Genomic DNA, 24903 nt, shown 5'->3' with positions numbered 1-24903 from the left:
TTTGGGACATTTGCCTAGGAATGATCTTAAACAACGTGGATCTCTGGATCTCACAGCATGCGAATCCCTTTCCACAGATGGAGCAAGTGAATACTTTGTCCCCAGTGTGAACCTGCTGACATGCAGTGAGTTGAGAAGGAAGCCAGAACCCAGTCTGACAGCGATAGTATCTGAACAGTCTGTTGTCGGTGTGAACATGTTAATGGGACATCAATTTGTCAGAACTATTAGAGCACTTCCCACAGTTGGGAAATTTACAAGGCCTCTCCCCAGTGTGAATTCACTGGTGTCTCAGCAGGTGAGATGATAAAGTGAATCCTTTTCAAACTCAAAGCAGGGGAACTGTCAGCCCTCAGTGTGAATTCACTGGTATATCACCAAAGTGGATGACTGCGGGAAGCCCTTCCCACATTTGGAGCAGGGGATTGGCCTCTCTACGGTGTGAATACGTCAATGAGTTTCCAGATCAGATAACAATCCATATCACTTCCCACAATCATCGCATTTCCACGATCTCTTCCATTTGTGACAGCTCAGTTGACTGGTTGGAACCCTGTCCACACACAGGACACAAGTACAATGTCTCCCCACTGTAAATGATGCTGTTTCTTTCCATGTCTACACTCCAGTGATGTTCAGTTTATTATAAACTGGCAGACTGTCAGATTCTGATGTGATGCTTACAGTGCCTTTCCCAATAGCAAATCCTTCCCTTCTCCGATTCTGTGAAACTAACAACAATATGAGCATATGAACTGCAGCGGCTCAAGAAGGGCAAACATCTCCACTGACAACAGGACATTGGCAATAATATCATATCTTGTACCTTCCTGATTGCTCAAGCTTCAGTTACCTTACATCACTGATGAAAGAAATAATCACTGATCACAGGTTCCCTGACCAAAATGCCAACTGTGAACAATCTCAACCAGATTTCCATATACTGTAGACATTGTTAAAACAAAAAGTCTACATTTGTAATGATTGCAGAAGATTATAATGGGCAAGTGCTTCACATAATTAAAAAATATTCCACAACATTAATATTCATGGGTTAAAATTTCCATTATATAGTTTCATGTAGAAGGATCAGTCCACTACTGTCACCAACAGTATTTTGTTCACTGAATCTTTCGGTTTTTAAATGAAATGTTTATAAGTTGATTCAGAAATGACAGATTGGCTTGTGATCCTTCACCAGCACTCTATTCCTAATGTTTTGCTTTGACTCATCCCTGCCCTCCCTTTAAAGCAAAAATCATTCAGGGATAATTAACTAAGAACAGCTTCAATGCAGGTGATTTATAGCCTCTGGGTGGACAGGGGATCCAGGACAGAGTGAGTCAATACCACCTTGTAAACATTGAATATGTCATCCATGGGGATAGTTAATCGCTGAATGTTGTTAAAAGGTTCCAGTTCGCAAATTAATGTGATGTGACTGCGGTTAGATTCCCAAAGAAAGGAACAATAACCTGCAAAGTTGAAGTGGCAGCAATTACTTTTATTTTGAAAGATATGAAACTCTTCCAGGAGAAATTAGTTCTGGTTTGAAGGGGAAATGTGTGGTAGGCTCCAACATGTCTAAAACTGTAATAAAAAGTGTAAAAATTAAAATTTACTGGGTGAAAATGGATCGTTACCTGTTATGGTTTTTAAATTAAATCTCATGACCGTGCCACTGATATCCCTTTCAGAGATATCAGCTGAAACCTGAGCTTCTGCATAGGTTAGCTCTTGCAATGACAGTGACAGAATGTTAAGTTTAAAAAGGTATAAAATTCCTTTCCCCCCTGCTAATCCAAGGAGCAACAGGACAGGCAGTCAGATCGTCAGCCCTCCAGGATTGCCCTAGTGACTCCAGGAATTAGAAATTAATCTCCGAGACAACACTACAAGAGACCCGAGAGTAGCCACCTTGCTCTTTGCAGCTCCATGTAAACTCTCAGATTCCAAAGAATATTTGGTGTACTGTTACTTTGCTCGCCAGTGAATTTATTGCGGGATAACTCAAACGGTACTGACTTTACATAGTATTATAGAATCACAGAATCCCTACAGTGCAGAAATAGGCCATTCTCCCCATTGATTCTGCACCAATCCTCTGAAGAGCATCCCACCCTAAATCCCATAACCCCACATTTCCCATGGCTAATCCGCCCAGCCTGGACACTATGAGGCAACTTAGCACGGTCAATCCACCTAACCTGCACATCGTGGGCTGACAACATCTGACAAATCTTCATGGACTTTGTGCGACTAGTCAGGGCTGGTACATTGGGGAAACCGAACAAAGGCTACGACAACGGATGAATGGGCACCGCACAACAATCAACAGACAGGAGGGTTCCCTCCCAGTTGGGGAACACTTCAGTGGTGCAGGACATTCAGCCTCGGACCTTCAGGTGACCATCCTCCAAGGCGGACTTCGGGACAGGCAACAGGGAATAGTGGCCGAGCAGAGGCTGATAGCTAAGTTCGGTACCCATAGGGAGGGCCTCAACCGGGACCTTGGGTTCATGTCACACTACAGGTGACCACCATTGCACTATATACACACACAGATACTCCTACACACACACAGGCACTCCTATACACATATACACACGGACACACATACACAACTGCATGCATTCATATAGAACTCTGAGCTCAAAAACTGTATGAATTTACGTAAAACTCCGTTATCTCACTTTTTAGATTAGAATCAATCTAAACATCATGGTATAGACAGAGAACATGGGGCCAACACCTTCAACATATTGTCTAGCTATCACCATTGTTAACAGCTAACCCGAGAATGCAACTTTTAAAAAAAGTTTTGTGATTTACACATGAAAGAAGTGAAACTATCACTGTATTCTACCAGATGAAAGGCTTAACAGACAATCAATTTTTCAATGTATAATTTCAGTTACATCACACTGTAAATTTGTGCTATAAATTCTGTGTTAGGATTGAGCCCTCCACTATCACCTGATGGAGGAGCGGCGCTCCGAAAACTAGTGTGCTTCCAATTAAACCTGTTGGACTATAACCTGGTGTTGTGCGATTTTTAACTTAGTCAGAGCTGGCAAGCTTAGGCTGGGAGTGGAAGGGGACCTGCTTGGGGTGGGGGTGCCTTCTTTGGCATCCATCCAAGTATCTCAGCGTGTGCAGCAGTTGGACAAACACATGTGAAGTGGCTCCAGGATTGGGAAGGAAGGGCAGCTTCAGCAACCGAAGGTGGGAGCCATCAATCCACTTTGTCCTGATGACAGTACTGATTCTTATTGCACAGGGTGAGTTTTACATGTCAAAGGGCCCTTACCTCTGACACATTGGTCAGCTTATAAGATAGCCACTTAACACCCATCAGGCCTTTAGAATGCTGGAGGCGGCTTTTCCGCTGGAACCTGGGAAGAAGCCTCACTTTGCCGGACAATGGAAAGGCCGTCGGCTCTCTTAGCCCAGCAGCACCACCGGGAGCAGTGGCCAATGCTGGAACTGCAGCGGGTCTCCCTGATGAAGAGGAGCCCACAGCAAGTGAGTTCTTGGGCTCAGAGGAAAACGTATTGACATATCTGAAGGAGAGGCGTGTGAACTCAAGGGAAAAACACGGGGAGTGCAGCTGGGCTGGGGAAAGCTTCCAATGCACACAGGGACTCTCAAACACAAGCCTGCACTCTTACAAAGTTGTCTAGATATTTGATGCACTCCCTCACCTATTCTTGGAGTAGCCCCAGTTCTGATAGTAGCAGATAGCCAGAAGGGCTAGGGGGCCTTAAGTGGCCATTAGTTCATCAATGAAGTGCCTCATTTGCTATGTGCTGTTGCCTTAGCACTCAATTTTACATCCTTACCCTTCGACCTGCCCACCAGCTACCCACCCCTGGCGGTAGGATACGGGATTCGGTCCAATGCAAGTTCCACTGTGACTGCAGCATCAGCGCCAAAAGAAGCCACTTTACATAAATGCTACAATGAATAGCATAATGCCCTGAGCTCAGGTACAGTACACATTTGGTCCAAATTTGCAGCTTTAAAATCCAAACCCTCCCTTTTATCTCACTCTCATCAAACACTGCTATTTTTGGTCTACCAGCAGAACTGATTTGTCACCTCAATAAAACCGTCAGAATTTATGAACCATCACTAACACAGCTAAAATGCTGTTTAAATACCTTGACTGCCACTTACCACATGCGGCTAAATTGTTGCAGGATATCACACTCAATCATTTTCCAGGAATGTCGCAGCAGACAGTGAGTACTTCAACTTAAGTAATTTCTGGCAGGGAACCCAATAGATGTGAGGGATAAACAGAACATTTCGGAAAACATTTGAAGTGATGGAGAAGTGCAGAGCCACACAAAGACTGCAGTGTAATTAGCTGTTAAAAGGAGAAAGCCCATGAAGAGTAGGAGACTCCACTCATTAGGGCACCAGCGACTCTGGCTGGTTGATTTATTAAACTTCCTTCCTATCAGAATTTCATCACAATTGATTCTATTCCATTGCAGTAATGATTCTCTCATAGCCTGCAAACGTTTTACACACCAGTTACTATTTACATTCACAACAAAAAAAAATGGTGTTAAAAAAATTGCTTCAAACTAAGGGACTGACTGATAATGTTTCATACATTTTCGACCAGCTTAAAAAATGCCTAAAGTTTATATAATGCAGTCACATCAATGGGTTTCATAGCAGATGCAACAGCTTCTCTTACTGATGGAAATTTGACTGCGTTGGTGAGCAGAACATAAAAACGGAATAAATGAGAAGGGAAGATGGTAATGTAAGAGTTAAAACTTAGATGGTTAATTCTGTACTCACCATCCAAGACAGATGGCTAGCTCACATCTGCATAGTAACAGCACTGCCTCTCAGTATGCGAAGATCTGAATCATAACCTCTTACTCAAAACAAATCACACTCTGCTCAACCTGTCTCTCTTCATCAGATTCCAGAATTATCTCTGCCATTTTTCTCTGGAGACCTTCTCTGTAGTAATATAATTTTTAAGGTAGAGTCCCCAAATTATTCTGATTATGGCCTTACCAATGACCTGCATAAATGCAAGACTCTGAAGATGAATTCAAGCCGCTGATTAGTTCTGATAGCTTCACCTTGGCTGGTAACTTCCAGTGATGATCAATAATTGCATTGAAATAATTTTCTTCTTGGCCTCTCAGAACAGGGTCTTTTTATCAGGTACACCTGTTTACCATTTCCATCACCATCATTTATCTTTAAAATCCATCTGCTATTCTTTAGCCCACCTGCTTAATTAGTTCTGCTGTTCAAGGATGCAATTTATCTCTCCTGGATGCATCACTCCCTCATTTTTCACAATCTAAACCTACAACCAGTACTCTCTTTATTAATAGATTTTTAATGCTCAAAGGCTCATAATATCTTTTGGGATGTGGCCCTTAGCCAAATGTACTCTTGTGTTTCAATCATTGAATCCACGTTCAGAACATTCACTGAGACCATAATGCGTGAAGCTAAATAATGTTTAACTTTCTTAAATTGAAAGAGTGTAAAGTGAAACAATGCTTAAGAAAGCAAAAAAAAGTTTGTTTTTAACACTGCCTGCCAAGGGTAAAACAGAGGGCTAAGCAGTAATTATTACACTTAATCCTCTCTGATATTACTGGTGTTCTGCAGTATGTAATTCTGCTGTTCAAAAGCAGGCAAATGATTTGTCCATTTCTGATTTAAGTATGTCAAACACTAACGCGATATAAGCTTGCAAATTAGGAACATTTCAGCCTATTCAGCCACTCAAGCCTGCTCCACCATCCAACAGGATTATGACTAATCTGATTATGGCCTGAACTCCTGGTCCCAACTACGCCTGACAATCTTTAATTCCCTCGCTAGTCAATCTACTATCTACCTATCGGTACCTTAAACATATTCAATTGCTCAGCCTCTACCAATCTCTAGAGAAGAGATTTACAAAGACTCACAAACAGAGGCATTTGAGGCTGATCAGAAAATTTTAACCTCAGGCCTGCACAAGGAATCCATCATGGCTTCTCCTCTTGAACAATCCAGGAAGTGAGCAAGTGTGTGTGTGTGGTAGATGCCCAGAAGGGCAAGTAATTTATATTTAAATTAGGATATTTGGTCTCCTAAAGGACTGGGATGAGTCCCAGAAAGAAACCTGTCCTGCCATAGACTGCTCTTCCTTCCCCTCACAATGATGTCCTCTTGATTACCTTCTATAAGCACATACCTGACTAATACAGTTCTTTTCACCGGGTGGGAGCCCATTACCAGCTGCCCTCAGCATTCTGCCAGCTAATACAGTCCTTTCAGGTTCAGACAGGAGATAGCAGAGGCCTTGCTCATTTACACTTACTCGGGGCTTACTCGGGGACAGATAGACAGTCCTCCAGCTTTGTAGAACACTGCCCATATGACTCCGGCCAGGAGTCAATATCCAGGCTAAAGTGCTAGGATGAGGTACTGATTTTAAAAAAAATCTTCATTAGACTAGAATAGATCACAGCTTAAAAGACAAGTAACCTCATGATACTTTATAACCATGCTAAAAAATGGCAAGTAAATTCATGCTACACAAATTCCAAGCAATGACCAGCTCCAATAAGAGAGAATCTAACCATTGATATTCAACGGTATTATCTAAAACTGAATCTCCCATGATTAACATCCTGGGGATCATTAATGACCTGAAACTGAAGTGGACTGGCCATATAAAATAGAGTGGCTACAAGAGCAGGTCACAGGCAAAGAACCCTTCTGCAAGTATCTCGCCTTCTGACCCCCCAAAACCTATCCACCATCTACAAGGCACAAATAGTGTGATGATATAGTCCCCACTTGCCTGGATGAGCTCAGCTCCATCGACACTACCTTTTTGATTTGATTTGGTTTATTATTGTCACATGTACCTAGGTACAGTGAAAAATTTTGCTTTGCATGCAGTACAGGCAGATTATACCATACAAAGTGCATTAGGGTAATAGAACAGAGTGAAGAATACAATGTTATGGCTGCAGAGAAGATGCACAAAAAGCGAGGTCAACTTTTAAATTTAAAATTTGGGAGGTCTATTCAGAAGTTTGATAACAGCAGAGAAGAAACTGTTCTTGAATTTGTTGGGCATGTGTTTAAGCTTTTGTATCACTAATGACAAAACAGCTCACTTGATTGGCACTACATCCACTCCCTCCACCACTGACACTCAGTAGCAGCAGTGCAGAAAATGCACTGCAGAAATTCACCAAGGCTCCCTAGGTAGTAATTACCAAATCCATGACCATTTCCATGTGGATGGACAACAGCAATCAATACAGCACCTGTAAATTCCCTTCCAATTACTCACTACCCTGAATTGGAACAATAATATCCTTCCTTCGGGGTCACTGGGTCAAAATCCTGGATCTCGCTACCTAGTGGTACTCTGCGCCTACCTACAGCACATATACTGCAGAGTTCAAGGAGACAGCTCACCATACCTTCTCAAGGGCAACTGAGTGTGGGCAATGAATCGTGGCCCAGCTAGCAACACCCGTGTTCCGTGAGTGAATAGAAAAACTTTGCTTGGAATGGAAGATGATATTTATCAGTGCCTGATGAATGAGCAGCGCTCCGAAAGCTAGTGCTTTCAAATAAACCTGTTGGACTATAACCTGATGTTGTGTAATTTTTAATTTGGTATTTATAAGTATACCAAAATGTTTATTTGGAAAGCATTAACTTTTGGAGCACAGGTTTTATCGAAAGGCCAGTCTAAACAGATTGCTTACCCAGTAGGAGAGGCTGTAATATATTTATTGGGGGTCTTGGGAATTGGCTGGAATTTGAAACTGCAATTAAACCCACATTGCTGAGACCCATTCTGCACTGTTGTCTGCCCACTATTCCATCAAGAGCTACAAGTCTTCCTCCACATTGAGACTCAGCCTTCAGAAAATACCAAGAAGGAAAACAATGCAGCTAAGTACCGTCATTACACTCTGAACAATTCCTACAGCATTTGGATTAAGAGCCCCTCAACCTGGCCCACAGCCAGTAGCATTACTCATGGAAAGTTGATGGACCCACAGCCCCAAGTTCTGAGAAATTGCTTCACACGTGGCAAGTTTCAATCCCATTCCATTATGAAGGAACATATCTGCTGTGCGGTGGTCAGTTGGGGGTGGTCACAGCGCAGACGGTGAAAGTCAGAAAAATGTAAATCTCAAAGGGTGGGAGCTGTTCTCCCTCCAGGCACTGACCAGGGAAATGCACTCCAACAATTGACACTTATACCTGACCATGCACTTTGGGAATATCTTCAGGGCCATGGATGGAAATGTTTTAATTAAAATATATACAAAACAGAAATTCCCACAGCAATATATTTTGTTTTTGAGAGACAGGGGGAAATGTGATATCTGAGAGTAAAAGGATGTTACCACCATTCCTCTCTCCTTGACTGGGTCTAAGAGCCTATTTGGTTCGTAACAGCAGAGGAACAACCTCTAATGAGTTTTAACAAGACGTGGCCCTTGCTTTAACAAGATGGAGTTTGCTGAATGATTACAATTAGGTAATAATTACATTGGCAAGTGATGTTTTCTTTACCTCGGTTACGTTGCTCAGACATATTATGAGACATGTCTAACAACATACATGAGCAAGTTAGGCACTGTTACTAATATTGACCCGGACAGTGGTGAGCCTTGGAATTCTCTGCCACCAAAAGCAGTTGAGATCAAGAAGGAGTTAGATAAGGTTCTTAGGGCTAAAGAGATCAAAGGGTATGGGGAACAGGGACTGAGTCTCAATGATCTGCCTTGATCATATTGATTGGTGCAGCAGACTCAAATGGTCGACCCCTCTCCGACAGACACTTTCTAACCAATCTTTTCAGAGATGTTATTACACACCTCTGGAGCAGGTGGGATTTGGAGCTACGCGTCCATGGCCTAGAGATAGGGACACTACCAATGTGCCACAAGAATGCTCTATTCCTGTTCCTAGTTTTCCTTTTCTATCCAGATGTTTTTGGAGGGTTTGTGTGGACTCAGTGGGCCAAATGACTGTAGGGATTCTATGATGATGATGATGGTGACGGTGATGATGTGTTCTTATGCACAAGTGAATATTTTCTTTTTCCCATCACCAAATCACCTGTGGTACTTTTTTCCCATCTATTAACCGCCACTCATGTTCTCCAGTTGATTAATATATACTAGGAGAGAATGAGGACTGCAGATGCTGGAGATCAGAGTCAAGAGTGTGGCGCTGGAACAGCACAGCTTGTTAGGCAGCATCCAAGAAGCAGGAGAGTCGACGTTTCGGGCATTAGCCCTTCATCAGGAACTATTAATATATAGCAAAGCTTGCGGTTACAGATATATTTTTAATCAGTTTGTTCAGACATATTATGACACACATCTGGAGCAGGTGAGACTTGAACCCAGGCTTTCTGGTTCACAGTGAGAACACTGCCAGTGTGCTAAGACAGCTCTCCGTGAATGCGGAGATTGGATTGGGTACAGAGATTGGATTGAACCCAGTGTCCCTACTCTTGGGCTCCCCAAATTTCCCCTCTTTGGATGCATATGGGAAGAAATTATTTACTATCCTTTCCTTTTGTGTGCGGAAAAATATTCTAGTGAATTGGGTATCCGAAGGTCCCCCAGGACTTTCAAACTGGCACAGGATAGTCATGGAATATATTCCCCTTGACTATCTCGGCCATATTGTCCAGGGCCTTTGTTTAGCCGTGGTAGTGGTTCTGGCTGGTTCGGGGGCCCCCGGGAGGCGGAATCCCATATAAATACAGGTTCTGTTATGACGTGATATAAATCTATTTTGAGCATGTATTTAGTTATTTATTTACTGATTTGTTTATTGTTAGCAATGTATGATATCCTACTTTATATTTAGGTTGTTTGTTTGTAGAATAGATTATAGTTAGTTTTTTTTAAATTTCATATTGGTGTTGTTATTATATTGTAAAGTGGAATATACCAGTTTGTATTATTTTTCTAATTTTGTAAAGAAATCTTGAAAATTTTTTTTCAATAAAAATATCTATTTAAAAAAAGACAGCTCTCCACTCCTGCATTTCTATTCGATACAGCTGGCACATCTATTCCCTTGAAGATACAGAGCCATTTTCCTGATATCCCCACCCGAGACTGAATGACACCATCAGATTGGACACAGCATAAAACACTTCACAACAATTATTCCTCCAGAGCCATTACTTTTCTCATCACAAGAGTAAAATCAAAAAAAATCATCAAGGAAGAGGATGTCAGTACCAAGTATGGTACTTTTACACGTCAGGTATCCAATGTTATGAAAACTTTGAGGTCAGGCAAAATGCAAAAGGATGTACCTTGACCAGAGTTACTTAATGATTATAGCTCAAAAGGAAGCCATTTGGACTATTGTGTTCAACCCAGTTTTCTACAAGACGACTATGGCAATTTGTACTATTCTGCCCTTTCCGAATAGCCCTCCAAATATTGTCCCTTTAGGTGCTTTTTGAATTCCCTTTTGAAAACCATGAGGGAATTTGCCTCCACTTTCTGTGTTCATCTATCACTACCTCACCACTCCACCCCTCTCCACACCCAAAACCCTCCCCCACTCTCCCTTTATCTGCAGTTCCTCCTCCACCCACCTCCATTCCTGAAGAAGTGTTATACTCAAAATGTTGACTTCTCCACCTCCTAAAGCTGCCTGGCTTGCTATGTTCTTACAACCTCCTGTTTGTCTACTTTGGATTCCAGCATCTGCAGTTCATTTTGTCTCCATTAAACAGTGCATTCCAGATCCTAACCACTTGGTACCCAAAAAAAAATGCTGCCCTCCTGTTACTGGAACACAGCAACACATGTAGCATGGGATCAAGATAGTGTATCGAAATAGCAAGCATTGGAAAGTTTGGGCTATGCTTAAGGACTAAGCATAGGTACTCTATATAGCATTCACCTTGTCTGTAGAAGAGACTGCATTATGAGTTGTAGATACACAGTAAATCAGTGCTTCACATGGACGTCTTGGGCTTTGGCCTGTGAAGAGGCAGAGAGGTAAGAGGACATGTATCACATCTTCTGTATTAGCATGGGAGGGTGCCATGGGAGGGGGAAATGATGTGTTGGAGGTGGTATCCTTCCACTGACTGGGTGACCTGTCCACAATTGGAGTCAGACCCTGTGCTTATTTACAGAAGTGTCAGATAGAAAGAGCGAGAGAACATCCTGTACTCCAGTAATGTGGCACCCAATAACCCCATTTCTCATTTTCACTGCAGTAAACCATTTGTAAATGGAATCATAAAATTCCCACTATAATCCTTAGATCAAGCTCCTGGTTAAGACATTGCCCTACTTGGTTTTTTATTTATCAAACGCAATTTTCAACATGAAAAAACAAAACTGTTTTACGCTTTTTTTGTGACCAATTCTCTTGAGAAAATTATTTGGGATAAAAATGATTCCAGAGTTTAGGATGGCTTCTTCAGGCTGAAGAAGAACACAGAAGGATAAGATCCAGTGGTTGTGTCCACCTCAGTACCAAAAGGTAGGTAGGACAAGGAAACCAGCTCTGCCAAGGGAGTATGCAAAATTATAATACACGGAGTGAGTAACTAGGATCTAATAACCATTGTGGCTGCAGGATGACAAGGAATGGGTTCTGAATGTTGAGGGGTATATAGCATCTAAGAAGAATAAGATGCTCAGTAAAGGTGGTGAGGAAGCATTCTTAATGAAAGATGGCAGCTTCTTTACTCAGAATAGTAGAGGCATGGAATGCACTGCCTGCAACAGTAGTAGACTTGCTAACTTAATGGACAAATGAATGGTTATTGGATAGGCATATGGATGAGAATAGAATAGTGTAGGTTTGATGGACTTTGGACTGGTTTCACAGTTCAGCGCAACATCGAGGACAGTAGGGCCTGTACTGCACTGTAATGTTCTATGTTCTATGGCATTGGTGTGATAGTTACAGATTACCTTAGTTCAAGAGATCAGGATGTAGAATCAGTTTGGGTAGAGACAAGGAAAAGTATGGGTAAAGAAAAATCACTCAGCCCCCAAACATTAATTATGATACAGGAAGAAGTCGATAAGAAAAACTATTGGGTGTCAGTGATAAAGTGATGACAATAATTAGAGGTGATTTCAATTGACATGAATGCTTGAAAAATGCAATTGATGACAGCAGCCTGGATGAGGAGTTCATGGAATGCTTTTGTGATAGTTCCTTAGAGCAGCACACTCTGGAATTGACCACAAAATTGACTATACTAGAATTTGCATTATGTAATGCTAACAGGATTAACCAATCACCTCAAAGTAAAGGCACATACAGCTAGCAATAATCATGATATGCTTGAACTTTAAATCAAGTTTCAAAGTGAGAACAGTTGGGTCTAAGACTAGTATTTTAAACTTAACAAAGGGCAGAGAATATATGTATGTGAGTATGGATGCTGAGCTAAGTGAAGTGTACTAAAAAAGTAGACTCTGAGATATATCAATTGAGAAGCACATATTTAAAGGGATATTTCAGAATACTCAGGCCTACTGTTAAAAACATTTATAAGAAAGGATACTCTATCAATAGGTAACTAATCAAGTTAGGGAAAGCAGCAACCTTAAGGAAAGAAGATATAATTGCACAAAGGTAAGTGTCAAATTAGGTGACTGAGCAGAATACAAAGAATGACCATAGGTTAATCAGAACAAACAAATTAGGGCAGAAGAGGAAGCTAGCTAGAAATGTAATAACAGATTGCAAGAGTTTTTCTCAGCATCTAAAGGAGAAAACAGCATGTAAAGTCGGTGTTGATCTTTTATAGAGTGAGATCTATTTATGTTTGGGGTTCTTTGGGTTGGCGATGTCATTTCCTGTTCTTTTCTCAGGAGGTGGTAGATGGGGTCTAACTCGATGTTCCGGTTGGAATTCTCGTGCGTGTCTCTGTTTGGCTTGTCCTAGGATGGATGTGTTGTCCCAGTCGAACTGGTGTCCTTCCTTATCTGTATGTAAGGATACTAGTGAGAGAGGGTCATGTTGTTTTGTGGCTAGTTGATGTTCATGTATCCTGGTGGCTAGTTTTCTGCCTGTTTGTTGCAGTTCTTGCATGGTATTTTGTGAATAATATTAGTTTTGCTTGTTGTCTGTATAGGGTCTTTCAAGTTCATTAGTTGCTGTTTTAGTGTGTTGGTGGGTTTGTGGGCTACAATGATGCCAAGAGGTCTGAGCGGTCTGGTGGTCACTTCTGAGATGCATTTGATGTAGGGGAGAGTGGCTGGGGTTTCTGGACGTGTTTTGTCTACTTGTTTGGGTTTGTTGTTGAGAAATTGGCGGACTGTGTTCATTGGGTACCCATTCTTTTTGAATACATGGTATAAGTGATTTTCCTCTGCTCTGTGTAGTTCCTTTGTGCTGCAGTGTGTGGCGGCTCGTTGAAATAATGTTCTGATGCTGCTTCGTTTTATAAAGTAACAAGACTGACAACACAGAAGCATGGATCAAAAAAAAACTTATCTGACCAACCCTTAACAGACACCGAAAAAGCCGTCTTACTAAGAGGATTAAATTACAACTGCCAGGATGAGGACAAGAAAGATTTCTTCCCCACCCCTTCACATTCCTGATGAAGGCCTTATGCTTGAAATGTCAATTCTCCTGTTCTTCAACGTTGCCTGACCGGCTGTGTTTTTCCAGCGCCACACTCAGCTCTCTACCATCATCTATAAATGTTATTAGGAAGTGTCATGTGACACAGTGGTAGTGTCCTTACCTCTGAGCCAAAAGGCCTGGGTTCAAGTCCTACATGTCCTAGATATGGGTCACAACAGGTCTGTACAAGATGATTAAAATAAGTACTAGGGACAATTTAGAACAACAACAAATGTTAGCCTTGCTGGTGACCCTTTCATTGCATGTAAGAATATTTTTAACATTCTCACTATATATTTTCTCAGTCTACATTTGAACAAAAGCTAAAGAACAGTAGCATAATTTGCAAGTACAATGTTAAAAATCACAAGCACATCCTGTTATTGTATGGTCAAAAATTGGACAATATGGGAACATTCATAACTTTAAAATGAAGAACTATTGTGAGAGTGCTTCATCCTTAGCGAATATATACATGGCTGAATCTCAGAAAATTTCAAGAACACTGACAGTGTTTCCCAAAAGCTAACTACTCAAAGTTTACAACTAAAAGACAACACTGAATAAATACCTGTGGCCAAAGCAACATCTGAGGCAACTGAAGACATTTAATTCCTTTTCATAATAATGGATTTCAGCATTTTTTAAAAGTTAGTCCAGGTTATCCACTCATTTGTGACTACTCCAGGCCATGTGAAGATAAACGGAGTGAGTGAGGAGCGCGCTGTCATGCCAACAATAAGCTGGTGTCAATACAAATGTCACATGTGGGTAGCAGATATACCGATGCAACATTGGCATTGTATATTGTTTATCTGTTAGAGTCATTGCCCAGGCAACAAAACAGTGATGTCTCTAAGCTTTTGATGGAAAATAAAAGAGAAGTCAGATGACATGAGATTTCCAAAACTATCAACAGGTCCTGACAGCGATCCATGGCTGGAGTCAAAATGCCTCTCTTCCACAGCTACATTCATGTCTGGGTGGCCTTGGAATGGGAGCATGCAACACCTGAAGGTTTTTAGATGGGGGTGGGCACAGCTGGGGTTGTAGTGCCTTACTTCCCTTTACAACCACATTTTGATTGAGCCTTTTTCTCAATTCCTTCTTGATTTTAATTATTGTTGTACTGTCTTGGTGTTCTTTGGGTGATTGATGGTTGGTTTCCAAAGTTTTTTTTAAATTGAAAAGAGCTGGTGTCTTTAATTGGGTGATTAGATAACTTGGTTGAAGAGAGAGCTGGGTTTTCTTACACTGCCCCTCATTGGTACAGTCTGTAATTCGATAATTAGGCAATAGGTTATTGATAATGTGTAGGGTTCTTTTACAAAATCAAAGGTGATGAAGGAGCAGTGCTCCAAAAGCTCGTGCTTCCAATTAAACCTGTTGGACTATAACCTGGTGGTGTGATTTTTAACTATATAGAAAGTAGCACTATAGCCTTAAATACCACTGTTATTAAATTAGAAAGTGGCAACAGGCATGTTTAACACAGGTTATTATCTCGACATATATCTACTGATTCGCACCCTGTCCTTGTGATACATTTAATATAACTGTAATATTACCCCAAATCCCCCTCCTGAAAATGAGTTGCTTCATTTTTCCAATTAACACTCGTTCTCTCTTAGGCTTCTTGTCATATATGAATTAGTTTAGAAAATCATTAGTTAACCTTTATTTGCCATGTGTTGGTCAAATTTCCTAAAAGATCTTCTTTTAAATGCCATAACATTGTTCACCATTACTTGTTGTCCTGAAGACGTGTAAACCTGGTGATTGTGTAATCAGTACTTTCAGTCTATCATTAATAATTTCACTTGGAAAACTAATAGAATGCTAAGATTGTGTGGCTGTAACTGAAAAGCAATGTCAACAGAGGCTATGTTGAACCAACATTGTCCAATCTGATCAGACTTCAAATGTTTTGTCTAGTTTGGTCACCCAGAGATCCATTTTATTATATAGTTTTGGGATCTCGTGCTAAATATTGCAGAAGCATCACAGAACGACAAAATTATTATAGCACTTTGGCCTATCATATCCGAATTGGCTCTTTGACTGAGTCATTCACTCTTCCACCTCCTACCTATAACCTTACATAGCTGGAGGGGCTGGTGATATCAGTCCCAAGGGATAATGAGCTTCAGTTATGAAGACAGACTGCAGAAACTGAAACTGTTTTCACTGAAGAGAAGTGAAAGGATTTCAATGCCTCAATTAAACCTCCCCCACCACATTCTCAAGCATGGAATTTCTTAACCACTCAGTACATGTAAAAACATTTTCCTCATGTCACTTTTGCTTCTTTTGCTAATTACTTTCAAAATGTGCCTTCTGATTCTCAATCCTTTCACGTGTGGGAACAGCTTCTCCCCATCTACTTGGTCCAGAACTCCTGCCCTGGTTTTGAATAGCTCTATCAAATTTCCTTTCAGCCTGCTCTTCAGTGAGTACAATCTCAGCTTCTCCAGCCTGTCTTCATAACTGCAATTCCTTATCCTTTGGGACTGACATCACCAGCTCCTGCAGTAAAGACGTGCTTGTCCTATGATCTAGGATACATTAGGTAAGAGATACAGACGTAGGGAGCATAATGGACAATCTTTACGCTATACAGGCACAGCTGGAATGTATCATATGGCACTGTATGATCCCGCTCTTCCTGAAAGTGAATTGAATATATACACTACGGAAACAAGACTCAGGCTCTAAGCCAATAAATGATTTAATTGAATGAAACAAGTAGATGAGCATTGTATCGTTGAAAGCAAGGAATTGTACATTTCATTGTTATCCTTGACACACTAATCAATTAAGGTACTGACCACTCTTTACATGTTTCTTCTTCAATTTTCTGCCTACAGACAAACCAAATCTCTTTTTTTAAGAAAAAGTGAAAGAACTGGGGATGCTGTAAATCAGAAACTAAAACAGAAGTTGCTGGAAACACTCAACTGATCTGGCAGCATCTGTGGAGAAAAATTACAATTAATGATTTAGGTTGACCCGAAACACTAACCCTGATTTCTCTCCACAGATATTGCCTGGCCCAGCTGAGCTTTTCCAGCAATCTTGGCCTTTGTTTGTCTTTTTTTTAAAAACTATGGACAGGGTGAGGCAATAGACTCCACGATTGGATTTTTTCTAATTAACCCGTTGAGAGATGTTATGAAACGCCTCCAGTAGCCATCTGGCTAACTGGTTCCACTTCATACGTGACACAGAAGTTTGATCCCTAAACTGTGAAAGAGGCTGCAATCCCAAACTAACTGAGCTTTCCAACAACATGCATTTCGTAAAGCCTCACTCATCCCCTCTCAGAGTTCATAGCTTTAACTTTGAGAAATAACCACTGGGCAGTCCTCTGCTGTTTTAGCGATGAAAATAGTACTTAAAATTCTACATTTTAATCACATATGTTTGAAAAGAATTTGTGAAGATCCACCAAATATCAATGTAAAACAAATTAAGGATGAGCAAAGCTTAGAAAAGATTAAGTTTTACAACCACTTACTTCACAATGTCACCAAAGATACATTAACTATAAAAAACAGACATATCTCCTGTTTTTTTCAAAACATAAAAGGTAGGCAATATATCTTTAAAACTGATATCCTACTCAGAGACCAATAAATCTGACTTCAACAGTAGCCTGCCAATGATAGAAAGACAGTGTCATTTTACAACCACTGCCCGTTTCCTTATCTATCACAACCAATTCCACTTTGTCTGGCTACTTGCTTTGCTGGTGGATAAATGGGTCAAGAACACTTAGACCCCTTCATAGTTTGTAACATTGGAAAGTATCATTCATCCCATGATATTTGTGTTAAATCACTGCCAGAGTAATTCAAACTAATCCCACTGTTCCTTCTCCCCCGGTCTTGTATTTTGCCCTATTTCATATATTTGTCCAACTTTCCCTTGAAAAATGCAAAGGGCTCTGCCACAACCACTCCCTGTGGCACAACATTCCATGTTCCAACAAATCTATCTGGAGAGAGCTTTCACTTGACCCATCCACTCACTTACAGTGACACTTTAAATTGATGATCCTGTGTCACAAACTGCCCGTTCTGCAGAATGGTGTATAGAAGGTTGAATATCAGCCACTGAGTCTAATGATTTCAGCACCCTCACCTCCAAGTTTAAAGAAAATTAATCCTCCTTTGAACAGACACTACTCTGATGATTTGAACCATCAACAAGCTGACTTTAGGCAGGAAAACATTAAACACAACACATGGCTTAGCACCTGACAGATATGAAAATCTATCGACACATTTCAACAGGACCATGATCCTCGGACAAGGGAAATTGAGCTTAAGGTATCAGCACCTGTTAAACAAAGAAACCCTTGGGTCAAAACTGATGACAGCTGCTTGAGAAGGATGCAGGAAGAGAACATTAAAATTATAAGGCACAAAATAATTTAAAAACAATCATCTTTGCATTTTCTGAATGCATCAATCCCTGACTCATAAGATAGTTTTGTCTGACTGACTGGAATGTGAAATGTGCCAGTTGGTAATTTTCCAAGCTCTAATAGTTTTTCCTAAAATAGTTAACATTTTTTTGATAAAGCAATGCAAGTTCATAACCTCCTTACTTAGAACAAAACACACTTGTAAAAAGAGAAGTTTTAAAATCGCAATCACATTTGAGTATTTTCAATGACACCTTTTGAGCTAATTTAGTTCCACTGACAAAGTGATGCACATGTGAGAATATATTCTGAGCAGATATGATTAATCTCTTACTTTGTCTTACATAAATGCAGACGCAAAGGATAGACTGCTCTGTGTTAAATTCCTTTATTGATGAAAACATATGGAAAATACTGAAGTTTAAAATTGACCAAGTAAATCAGTAGTCTTTAAACAGAACTTAAAATGTATTGACTGCAATTAAAAATGCATAATGTGTTTAAAATTTGTTTATGGTGTCATATTTGCAAGGTAATAGCAGAGTTATGGAAAAAAAAGTTTAAGTGAATACATTTTTTATATTCAGTCTGTGGTCAGAGCCTGACTGAGGAAGACACCTTTACCTGCCAATGGATGAAATGCTGCTTACCCAACTTGTCACCAAAGCAGATGCATTCCAGTGATTCACAAACCAGTGGAACATCTCCTCCACAAATGTTGCAGACCCGCAGAGTATTCCCAACATTTTCTGTTTTTATTTTACATTCCGTTGATGTCAAAGGAGTCTTTTGGAATATAATTACTGACCATCTCTAAATTCTGCACATTTAAATTCTCCCAGGAAGCAAAGATAACTTTATTTTCAAATCTGCCTCTGTGCTTTACTGCTGGTTGGTCAAGAATGCAAGACAAGTTTTGATGTTGACATGTTTAACTTTAAAAAGATTGACCTCATTCTCTCTTGTTTTGTCTGATACCTGGTTACTTATTCTTTGTTCTCCATGAACTGTACGAGTAACTTGCCTCTCAGTCTATTATCTGAATTATTTCCTTAAAAATGGACAACACTGTCTTTGTTCAAACAAACAACAACTCCAAAAAGCCTCTAGTAATTTGACCACAGTGGGTTACCCAGCTCTGAAATTCACAATGCACTCATCTGCTCCATTAACCAAAAGCAAGATGATGGATACTTTTTTAAAAAAGTCAACAGTATTCCAAATATTTTCCTCCACTTTTCAGGGTATACTTCCCCCAACCCTCTGTAAAACTCTCCAGAGCAAATAAACATCTCTAATGAAAACATTTTCACAAGACATTCTTGATAAACACCCAAAACTCACCAAGTACTCACATGTGTTCATGGATACTGACAAATTCAAAGTTCCATTTTGAGTGTATGAAAATTCAGAACCATTTGTAACACTAGAAGATGCCAAATCCAAGGGGGCCTGTGTTTAAGTGCTAAACTCATGGGTACTGCACCAGAAGACCTTCATAATTAAGGACCGCTCTTAAAAAGTCCAAACAAATATGTGCTTCATTTTCAATTTCCTTACATTAAAACAGAGGCAACACTTCAAAAAATGCTTAATTAGTTGTGAAGGGTTTTGGAACTCTCCAAAAAGCAAGATCTTTCAAATTCACACTGTCCGCAAACTAAATTCAACTCAACTCTGTTCATAGGTGATTCATGTAAAAATGGATCTCTCATTCTTGGTAAATCAGATGATGTGTATTTTGTTTTGCAGGCACTAAAACAGATTAACAGACTACACTAATGTAAGTTATAAAAATCTAGGGGACCTGTTACTTTACAGAGTCTAACTGCTGTAAGCACACACAGCCTGTGATAAGTCAGAGTTTAATTGTTGTTTAGTCAGAAAAAGTGCAGAAAACTGTGTAGTCCTTAGTTACAGGCTGTAGTTTAGAGCAACGTCGATATTATAACATGCAATAAAACGTGGGCATCTCCACATGCCAACTACTGTAATAAATAACCACTGAATCTATTTTTAAAATAGCTCAAATCTGCTGAACATGTCTATTTAGAAATTACCTCATTCCCTTCTCATCCCTGTAAAAATCTGCATTCGGTTTGGACCTCACGCACTCATTCACCCCCTGTGAATAAAGACAGCTACAAAATTCCATTCTGCTTCAGTGCCTTTCCCCACCGTCCAGTAACCAGTAGATGGCAGACCCCAAGTGACACACGCTGCACCAAATTAACTTTACAATGTAAAAGGAGCGCAACGCGAGGGGAGAGAAACTAGTTACTGAGAAATAACAGGAACTTGTTTTCCAAACTGTGCGAAAAGAAACAGCATTGATTCCTCGGTTCACTTACCCGCCCCTCTTTAAATAAACCAGCAGCTTAACACCCGGAAAGTCAGAGTGCAAGTTTACCTGATCATGTCCAGCAGGGGAAAAAAAAGCCCTGAGTGCGCGCCGCAGGTTCCCGAAAGGCTGTTTACTCTCCACCCCGACCTTTCACTGGTCCAAAAAGGCAGAAGTGTCCACAAAGAAACTCCAGACAAGCAAATCCCCACAGTACATGAAGCCCACATCCAGAAAGAACTGGAGTAACTCTGTCTCTCTCTCACACACACAGACACGAGGTCTGCAGCTCTGTACCTGAACCGCACTGCGCCGGAAAACTAACCCACTCCTTGATTCGAGCGACTCTCATTCATGGTATCAGCTCCAGTCCACTTCCTGTACCTGCCCTGCTGCCTTAACGGTACCTCAGTGACCCTAACCCTCCCCAGACACACTGCTGGTGTCTGGGTTACTTGCACATGTCTTCGGGTGATCGAACATAGATCCAGTCAATTCTAGCACACACACACACACACACACAGACAGAAGCCAAACATTCTTCATTTCTGGTTTGATAATCAAGCCAGAGGCAAGCTTCTATTGCTTTCAGATCAGGTCCAACCTAGCCCCACCTGAACCATGTCAGAAAAAGTCCATTCCTTGGACCTGAAACTCTGTTTCTCTCTAGGTGCCTGACCTGTTATAGAGTCATACAAAGAGGGTACACACCCTTCGGTCCAACCAGTCCATGCTGACCACAATCCCAATCTAAACGAGTCCCACCTCCCTGCTCTTGGCCCATATCCCTCCAAACATTTCTTATTCATGTACTTATCCAAATGTCTTTTAAACATTGTACCCAGGCATACCACTTCCTCTAGAAGTTCATTCCACACACGAACCAATATCTGTGTAAAAAACATGCCCCTCATGTCTTTTTAAAATCTCTCTCCTCTCACCTTAAAATATGTCCCCTAATCTTCAAATCCCCCATCGTAGGGAAAAGACAGCTACCATCCATCTTATCTATATCCCTCATTATTTTATAAACCTCTATTAGATCACCTCTCAACCTCCTATACTCCAGCGATAAAAGTCCCAGCCTATCTAGACTCTCTTTCCAACTCAAACCTTCCATTCCTGGCCACATCCTGTTAAATCTCTTCTGAGCCCTGTCTAGCTTAATTATTGACTATTAAATGTTGATTATTTCCAGCATTTTTGGTTTGGACTCCTAAATACCTTCGGCTCCGATGGTGAGGCTTCCCCAAATTTTTGAGGTAAAAACAATGACTGCAGATGCTGGAAACCAGAATCTGGATCAGTGGTGCTGGAAGAGCACAGCAATTCAGGCAGCATCCGACGAGCAGCAAAATCGACATTTCGGGCAAAAGCCCTTCATCAGGTCCTGATGAAGGGCTTTTGCCCGAAACGTCGATTTTGCTGCTTGTCAGATGCTGCCTGAATTGCTGTGCTCTTCCAGCACCACTGATCCAGAATTCCCCAAATTTTTACCCACTGTGACCCCATTTTGATTGAAGTGAGAAGGTAGGTTGGCCATTGTTAGCACAGGGGCACAATCCTAAATTTCCACCTCCCAATTCCTGCCTGAAATGTCAACCCCTTACTTTGGGAGCTCTGCCAGAAAGTGTTGTGGTAGTCACAGACCTCTGGGTTCAGTTAACTCCTTGTAAAAGTGAAGTTCTGTAAACACACATGGGTTAGTAATCAATCTGAGGGGTTCTTGTGATGCAGTGGTAGTGTTACTACCTTTGAACTAGGTGACCTGGATTCTAAATCCCACCTGTTCCATACGTACATAATAATTCTTGAACAGGTTGATTTGAAAAAATATATTTTATTAAATGTGGTTAAAGCTCTTGTGACCACCACCATCATCATCATCATCATTATCGGTGGTCCCTTGCAGACGAAGATGACTCTCTTCCACTCTCAGAACGAGGCAAAAGTGAGGACTGCAGATGCTGGAAATCAGAGTCTAGATTAGAGTGGTGCTGTAAAAGCACAGCAGGTCAGGCAGCATCCAAGGAGCAGGAAAATCGACGTTTCGGGCAAAAGCCCTTCATCAGGAGTGAAAGCAAGGAGCCTCCGGGATGGAGAGATAAATGGGAAGGGGGGTGGGGCTGGGGAGAAGGAAGCCAAGAGTACAATAGGTGGATGGAGGTGGGGATGAAGGTGGAGGGGATGAAGGGGATGGAGGTGGAGAGCATCCTGCTCCTTGGATACTGCCTGACCTGCTGTGCTTTTCCAGCACCACTCTAATCTAGACTCTGATTTCCAGCATCTGCAGCCCTCACTCTTGCCTAGTTGATTTTAACCTTACTGCGAATCCTCTTGCAAGGATGCCTACCTTGACAAAGTTCTCCTCCTCTCTCTACAAGAATCTCAGTGAGTCTCCCTCTCACTGCAACCCCCAAGTCATCTCCTCTGTCTCGAAGCTCTTCAACCATGTCCTGAAACAGACTCACCAACCTTCCAGCTCAGCACTGTCCTCATGACCTGTCCTACCTGCCAATCTTCCTTCCCACCTATCTGCTCCACCCTCCTCTCTGACCTATCACCTTCATCCCCACCTCCATCCACCTATTGTACTCTTGGCTATCTTCTCCCCAGCCCCAGCCCCTCTGAGAATGAGTCTGTAGGTAGCTGCACAGACCGATACCGCAGGCTCTGTTACGCTAGGGGCAGAAGATGGTCGCAGGAAGGGATGGGTGGGACGAGATATGACAATGCACTCCTTTCACTGTTTTCAGTGGCACAATGGCAGTGTCCCTATCTCTGAGCAAGAAGGCCTGGGATCAGGGTCCACTGGTGTGCCATAATAGTTTGATTAAGAGCTTTTGTTTTGATTAACAACCTGTAAATCTCCCTGGTTTGCCCATGGCGGATGGGAACAGGTAACTACAGTGCAACAATCTCTCTCATGTTAAAAGATTCCTCACACAGCATTTTGCCACAAACGAGCATCGTTCCCACCTTGAAGGACTACCCACACAGATCCATATCAATACTGACCAACACTACATATTACTCACAGAAAGACTAAATGTGAGATTTCCTCTTTTTCAGGCATCTATAAGAATGGGTAAATCTTTCAATCATCACATGGCTGGTGCTGCAAGAACTATTTGGGATCCAGAAATTCAAGCAAAATTACTCTGCTTGGATGTCCACATGTAACGTTCCACTCAGCCCTCTAATGCAGCTCTGAAGTGCTCATGCATAAGATTTTCAAGTGCTATCTGTCAATATGTCAGGGAATAGTAATGAGACAAAATGGATCCAGGCACGATCTAGTCACTGGGAATGTGCTCACCCATGTAAATGAGGAATGAAAGTTGGAAGAATTTCAAATTGGATATTTTTAGTTAGCATGTTTCAAAAAGTTGGTTTTATCTTTGAGTTCATCGTAGCTAATGTTTTCAAGATTTGTTTTTTCTCTGAGGTGTTCCAGTTTGTTTATTTTTAGACGCTTTGTTCCTGATTCTTGCCAGCACAATTTTTCATTAGAATAAAGATTTATATAAACCCAGCTCTGTCTGAAGAACTATGCAAAGTTCTTCACAGCGAATGGAGTACTTTTGAAGGGTAATAGGGGAGTCTCTATGTGGAAGCATGCATGACAGCTAATTTGTGTGTAGCAAGGCATTGTAAAGAGAAATGATATAAATAACATGTACATCTGTTCTTGGAGTTGTTGATCAATGGATAAATGCTTGCTAGAAATTTGAGAGAATGTTCCTATTCTTCAAATAGTGGCACAGGATCATTTTCATCCATCTGACTAGGCAAACATGGCTTCTGTTTTACAGGGATCTGCAAACTTCAGTTGCAAAGTCATTTGCAGCTCATTAAGGACTTGGTCTTATGGTTGTCGCATCATAGAAACATACAACATGGAAACGGACCCTTCATTACAACTTGTCCATGCCGACCAGACATCTTAAATTAATCTAGACCCATTTGCCAGCATTTGGCCCATATCCCTCTGATCACTTCCTATTCATGTACCCATCCAGATGCCTTTTAAATGTTGTAATTGTACCAGCCTCCACAACGTCCTCTGGCAGCTTATTCCATACATGCACCACCCTCTGTGTGAAAAAGTTGCCTTTTAGGTCCCTGTTAAATCTTTCCCCTCTCACTTTAAATACTCTAGTTTTGCACTCCCCCATCCTGGGGGAAATACCTTGGCTGTTCACCCTATCCATTTTCCTCATGATTTTATAAGCTTCTATAAAGTCACCCCTCAGCCTCTGACGCTCCAGGGAAAATAACTCCAGCTTATACTGTATCCCCTATATCTCAACCCTCCAACCCTGGCAACATCCTTATAAATCTTTTCTGAACCCTTCCAAGTTTCACAACATCTTTCCTATAGCTGGGAGACCAGAATTGAACACAGTATTCCAAAAGTGGCCTAATTAATGACCTGTACAGCTGCAATATGACCTCCCAATTCCTATACTCAATGCAC

General features: G+C 41.2%; 1 protein-coding gene across 1 annotated transcript in view; it reads right to left on the bottom strand.

Annotated features, from left to right (window-relative positions):
* The window catches only part of LOC148139908 (thrombospondin type-1 domain-containing protein 4-like), a 148617-nt gene extending 127765 nt beyond the window's left edge, over positions 1-20852 (bottom strand). Inside the window, exon 1 of the mRNA XM_087979829.1 lies at positions 20493-20852. The gene's annotated coding sequence lies outside the window, so the exon portion shown is untranslated. The remainder of the gene's footprint in view (positions 1-20492) is intronic.
* Positions 20853-24903: the final 4051 nt, after the last annotated feature.

The sequence above is a fragment of the Chiloscyllium plagiosum genome, unplaced genomic scaffold (assembly GCF_037043375.1).
Source record: "Chiloscyllium plagiosum isolate Xiang-an unplaced genomic scaffold, Cpla_swu_hap1 HiC_scaffold_36, whole genome shotgun sequence".
NCBI lineage: Eukaryota > Metazoa > Chordata > Chondrichthyes > Orectolobiformes > Hemiscylliidae > Chiloscyllium > Chiloscyllium plagiosum.
Note: the sequence above shows the minus strand (reverse complement) of the source record. Positions and strands in the feature narration are given on the sequence as shown.